The following is a 6,000-nucleotide window of genomic DNA, read 5'->3' as shown; positions in this document are numbered from 1 at the left end:
AATGGGAAAACACCAACAGAAGGATGGAAACTACGCCCTAGAAAAAGCAAGAAAGTAATCCATCAACAAACCTAAAAGAAGACAGTTGCAGGAATAGAATCTCAACTCTAACAACAACAACAACAACAACAACAAAAGGAAGCAACAATTACTTTTCCTTAATATCTCTTAATTTCAATGAACTCAATTCTCCAATAAAAAGACATAGACTAATAGACTGGCTACATAAACAGGACCCAACTTTTTGCTGCTTGCAGGAAACCCACCTCAGGGAAAAAGATAGACACTATATCAGAGTAAAAGGCTGGAAAACAATTTTCCAAGCAAATGGTCCTAAGAAAAAGCTGTAGTAGCCATTCTAATATCAAATAAAATCGACTTCCAACCCAAAGTTTTCAAAAAAGACAAGGAGGGGCACTTCATACTCATCAAAGGTAAAATCTTCCAAAATGAACTCTCAATTGAGAATATCTATGCTCCAAATGCAAGGCATCCACATTCATTAAAGAAACTATAGTAAATTAAAAGCACATATTGCACCTCACACAAATATAGTGGGAGACTGCAACACTCCACTCTCATAAATGGACAGATCCATTCTCTCCCCTCCCCCTCGCCAGCGGACTTTCTCCTTTTCCGATTGAGGCTCTTCGTGGCGGAAAATCTTTCCGGGCTGCAGCTGCCCCTGCCACCGCTTGCCTCCCCTCACCTCGCCTCCCCGACCCCTGCCTGCCGTCCCCACCCCAGCCCCACCCAAGATGTCAGAGGATCTAGCAAAACAGTTGGCTAGCTACAAAGCTCAACTCCAGCAAGTAGAAGCTGCTCTTTCTGGAAATGGAGAAAATGAAGATCTATTGAAACTGAAAAAGGCTTTGAAAGAAGTAATAGAACTGACCAAAGACCTTCTGTCAACTCAGCCTTCAGAGACGCTTGCAAGTTCAGACAGTTTTGCTTCTACTCAGCCCACTCATTCATGGAAAGTAGGGGACAAGTGCATGGCCATGTGGAATGAAGACGGACAGTGTTACGAAGTGGAGATTGAAGAGATAGATGAAGAAAATGGCACCCCTGCAATCACCTTTGCTGTTTACAGCAATGCCGAAGTGACGCCATTGCTGAACCTCAAGCCTATAGAAGAAGGAAGGAAGGCGAAAGAGGACAGCGGCAACAAACCCATGTCAAAAAAAGAAATGATCGCCCAGCAGAGTGAATATAGAAAGAAAAAAAGCTTTGAAAAAAGCACAGAGAATAAAAGAGCTGGAGCAGGAGCGAGAGGACCAGAAGGTGAAATGGCAGCAGTTCAACAACAGGCCGTACTCGAAGAACAAGAAAGGCCAGGTAAAGAAGAGTATTTTTGCTTCTCCGGAAAGTGTAACGGGCAAAGTTGGAGTAGGAACTTGTGGAATTGCTGACAAGCCCATGACACAGTATCAAGATACATCCAAGTACAATATCAGGCATTTGATGCCTCAGTAACCAGAAAAACTGCTGCGTTTCATGTGCAGGGCTTTACATTTTACCTTTTATCCTTCTATTTTTCTAAAGGTAAAGGATTTGTTAGATGATGAGTAAGGAAGATACATTGTTGTCATTGTTTGGCTTTGGTAGAATGAAACTTGAAGACATTTGATAACTGCTATCATTTAACTTCATTACTACTTAACACAGCTTCCTCAGTATGTTGAACAAGGCAACTTTTCTAGATAAATGCTGCTTAAATCAGCACTTAGATGACTTATGAACTTCAGGCCCCATTTAACTGATGTTGTGTAGACAGTAACTAAGTCCTAATTTTGAATTTTCAGATGCTTTGCACTTGACATATTCCAACAGTTCATTGGAACATGGAGGCAAAACGCCAGTCTGCTAAAGGGAGCTTCAGTTTTACAAATGGCCATTGTCCAGACAAGCCCAAGTATAGGTTAATTTATAAACGGCAAAGTTTATTTTGAGGTTTTTTTTTCCTTGAATTACTTATTTCCTGGGCCTATTAGGTCACCTCTACAATTGACTCACTTTATATTTTTTGTCATTGAGTTTGAAATTTATATTAAAAAACCAAACAAACCATGTTTAGGATGTGCGCCCCTTCTCTGGTGTTTATTTGGTGTTTTGTATTGTTTTTTCCTTTGTTGACTTCACTTGTGGTAGTGGTACTATTTTTGGGATGTGTACTGTTTCTGTGGGAAGACAAAAGCTGGTGTACAGCCCTGTGTACAGTGTAGATACTATTTTTGTAAAAATACAAGGCTAAATTAATGAACAAGAGTACTCAGTGTTTCATGATTAAATTTTCCTGTATTTCTTGTGCATTAATCTGACCATAATTTCCCTGTATATTATGTTCATGTAGCTGAGTTTGTAATTTGTATTAAAGAGATCAAGTTGCCAGCATTTGTTGGCATAAGTGAAGCACCACAGTTATCCAAGTTGAGTTTAAGCCAAAACAAAGGTAAAAAAAAGGGTCTTCCTGATAATTGGAAGAAAATAATTTTTAGAGTGTGTGTTAATTTCAGTTTTGTATGTTTAACTCTAATAAATAAAGTGTTTTTAAAATCTCAAAAAATGGACAGGTCCTAGAAACAGAAACTGAACAGGGACACACTGAAACTAACAGAAGTTATGAAAGAAATGGATTTAACAGATATCTACAGAACATTTTATCCTAAAACAAAAGGCTATATCTTCTTCTCAGCACCTCAGGGCACCTTCTCCAAAATCAACTATGTAGTTGGCCAGAAACAGGCCTCAATAGATACAAAAATATTGAAATTGTCCCATGCAACCTATCAGATCACCACGGACTAAGTCTGATCTTTAATAACAACATAAATATTAGAAAGCCAACGTTCATGTGGAAACTGAACAATACTCTACTCAATAATACCTTGTTCAATGGAGAAATAAAGAAATTAAAGACTTTTTAGAGTTCAATGAAAATGAAGCTACAACATACCCAAAGTTATGGTACACAATGAAAGCATTCCTAAGAGGAAAATTCATAGCTCTGAGTTCCTCCAAAAAGAAACTAGAGAGAGCTTACACTGGCAGCTTGACAGCACATCTAAAAGCTCTTGAATGAAAGGAAGCAAATTCACCCAAGAGGAGTAGGAGACAGGAAATAACCCAACTCAGAGCTGAAAACAACCAAGTGAAAACAAAAAGAACTATTCAAAGAATCAACCAAACCAGGGGCTGGTTCTTTGAGAAAATTAACAAAATATGTAAACCCTTAGCCAGACTCACTTGAGGACACAAAGACAGTATCCTAATTAACAAAATCAGAAATGAAAATGGAGAACTAACAAAAGAACCTAAGGATATCGAATACACCACCATATCCTACTACAAAAGGCTATTCTCAACAAAACTGGAAATCCTGGATGAAATGGACTAATTTCTAGACAGATACCAGGTACTAAAGTTAAATCATGATCAGATTAATGACCTAAACAGTCCCATATCCCGTAAAGAAATAGAAGCAGTCATCAATAGCCTCCCAACCAAAAAAAGCCCAGGACCAGGTGGGTTTAGGGCTGAATTCTATCATACCTTCAAAAAAAACCTAATTCCAGTTGCTCCAAACTTGTCCTTGCAAATGGATCAGTGTACTTTCTTTCAGTATTGTTTTGTTATAGGAGCCTCCAAGCAAAGACTTGCCAAGTACCTAAGCAAAATTGAACTTTGCTTCCTGGGCTTCATCAATGTCCCAGGTAGTCTTTGAGCCAATCCTGAGCTTGGAATTCAGTAAGATGTTGCCTATTCAGTGAAATTCAGAATTGCCTCTAGTATTGTAAGAGAGATAGTGAAAGAAATAAGGCATTACTATCTACTACATAGAGTTAGAAATCTCTGGGCAAACTTAGCAAAGTAAGTTTAGAGTTCTTATTATAGTTCTAATTATGGCAGGTTATATTACTTATTAGTAGAAAGGCCCCACACACTATCACTTAGAATAAAAGCCAAGTCACTCCCACATACAGGAATTTACAATGGTTTAGGTAGTAGATAGGTCTGTGGGTTTAGAGTATTGTATTACTCATGAGAAGGTTAGCTAGAGCAGAACTCCCTAATTAAAACCATGAGTTGGGTGTGAAAGCCCTTGCCCCAGGAGTGTGAAGAACTAGCACCTGGCTTCTAAGAATATGGTTGACCTGCATTTGGTGTCTGATTATGGGATGGATCCCTGGATGGGGTAGTCTCTGGATGGTCCATCCTTTCATCTTAGCTCCAAGCTTTGTCTCTGTAACTCCTTTCCTGGGTATTTTGTTCCCTATACTAAAAAGGAATGAAGTATCCACACTTTGGTCTTCCTTCTTCTTGATTTTCTTGTGTTTTGAAAATTGTATCTTGGGTATTCCAAGTCTCTGGGATAATATTCACTTATCAGTGAGTGCATATCAAGTGACTTCTTTTGTGACTGGGTTACCTCACTAAGGATGATATCCTCCAGATACAGCCATTTGCATAAGAATTTCATAAATTCATTGTTTTTAATAGCTGAGTAGTACTCCATTGTGTAAATGTACCACATTTTCTGTACCCATTCCTCTGTTGAAGGACATCTGGGGTCTTTCCATAATCAGCCACCAAACGCAGACACTATTGCATATGCCAGCAAGATTTTGCTGAGAGGACCCTGATATAGCTGTCTCCTGTGAGGCTATGCAAGTGCCTGGCAAATACAGAAGTGAATGCTCACAGTCATCTATTGGATGGAACACAGGGCCCCCAATGGAGGAGCTAGAGAAAGTACCCAAGGAGCTGAAGTGGTCTGCAACCCTATAGGTCGAACAACAATATGAACTAACCAGTACCCCCAGAGCTTGTGTCTCTAGATGCACATGTAGCAGAAGATGGCCTAGTTGGCCATCATTGGGAAGAGAGGCCCTTTGGTCTTGCAAACTTTATATGCCCCAGTACAGGGGAATACCAGGGCCAAGAAGTGGGAGTGGATGGGTAGGAGATCAGGGCGTGGGAAGGGTATAGGAGGCTTTTGGGATAGCATTTGAAATGTAAGTGAAGAAAAATCTAATAAAAAATTGAAAAAAAAAGATTATTGCTGACCTTATATAGAGCTGACTTTGTCTCAGTTGTTTTATTGCCCAGTTCCTGCCAGTCTTTGTGTTTGCATTCCTCTGTGTAAGAGTCATTAAGCATCCTCTAACCTCATTGTACCTTGCCGATGTGTCACCTAACTACCCTATTTTCTTCTCTATAAAAAGTGTGATGCTTGATTTGACAAATTACATTCAGATACAGTATACTCTCTTGTGTCTTTGTCTGTTTGTCACCCCCTTTTCTTGCCAACTCCATGCCCACCTGTGGGAACCCCTGATTCCTCATGGATTGAGAGAGGCCGACTAGGGCTGGTCCATGGCATTATACCATCTTTAAAACAATTAATTTAAACTTTCACTAATATCTGCCTATAGGAAGCAGGTTTTTTACTTGTTAATCTCTCTGCCTAGAGGAGCCATCCAGAAATACCATCTATCTGTTGGGCTCTTTATCTGGAGCCACAGACATTATTAATTAATAACTGTTCATATCAGGGAATTAGCACTGCCCTCTCTGCTTGGAGTCAGTGACTAATTTTCCCTATCCTAGTCCTGAACTGTGTGCAGAATTCCCCACATGATTCAGACAAATCTGTATTTAAATCTATCCTAAAAGCAAGTAATCCATATACTATAAATTCACAGTTAAATCAATATCTGCCCGAAGATTTAGGCAGCTTCCATTATCTGGCTTTCTGACTCAGAGCAGCCATCTTGTCTCTTTCCCCAGCATGGGACCTCAGCGCCCCCTTTCTTTGTTTCAAGGTTTCCATGCTTGAGTCCATGTGACACATTCCAGAGCCACCTTTCTCTCACTTAGAAAATAAAACTCTAATTCTCTGGCTAATAATCTTACATTTCTAGTGGATTCTTGTCCAACATGTTGGGTTGCCACCTGTCGCAGGAAATATTTAAAATGAACCCATGCTATAGCCGGCAT

The 6,000-nt window shown here is 39.6% G+C and overlaps 1 pseudogene; it reads left to right on the top strand.

Moving 5' to 3' along the window:
• Positions 1-705: 705 nt before the first annotated feature.
• Gm5871 lies at positions 706-1,476 on the top strand (annotated as a pseudogene).
• The last annotated feature ends 4,524 nt before the right edge of the window (positions 1,477-6,000 follow it).

Source organism: Mus musculus, chromosome 5 (assembly GCF_000001635.26).
Source record: "Mus musculus strain C57BL/6J chromosome 5, GRCm38.p6 C57BL/6J".
Lineage (NCBI taxonomy): Eukaryota > Metazoa > Chordata > Mammalia > Rodentia > Muridae > Mus > Mus musculus.
The sequence above is the reverse complement of the archived record's forward strand: the minus strand, read 5'-3'. Positions and strand labels throughout refer to the sequence as shown.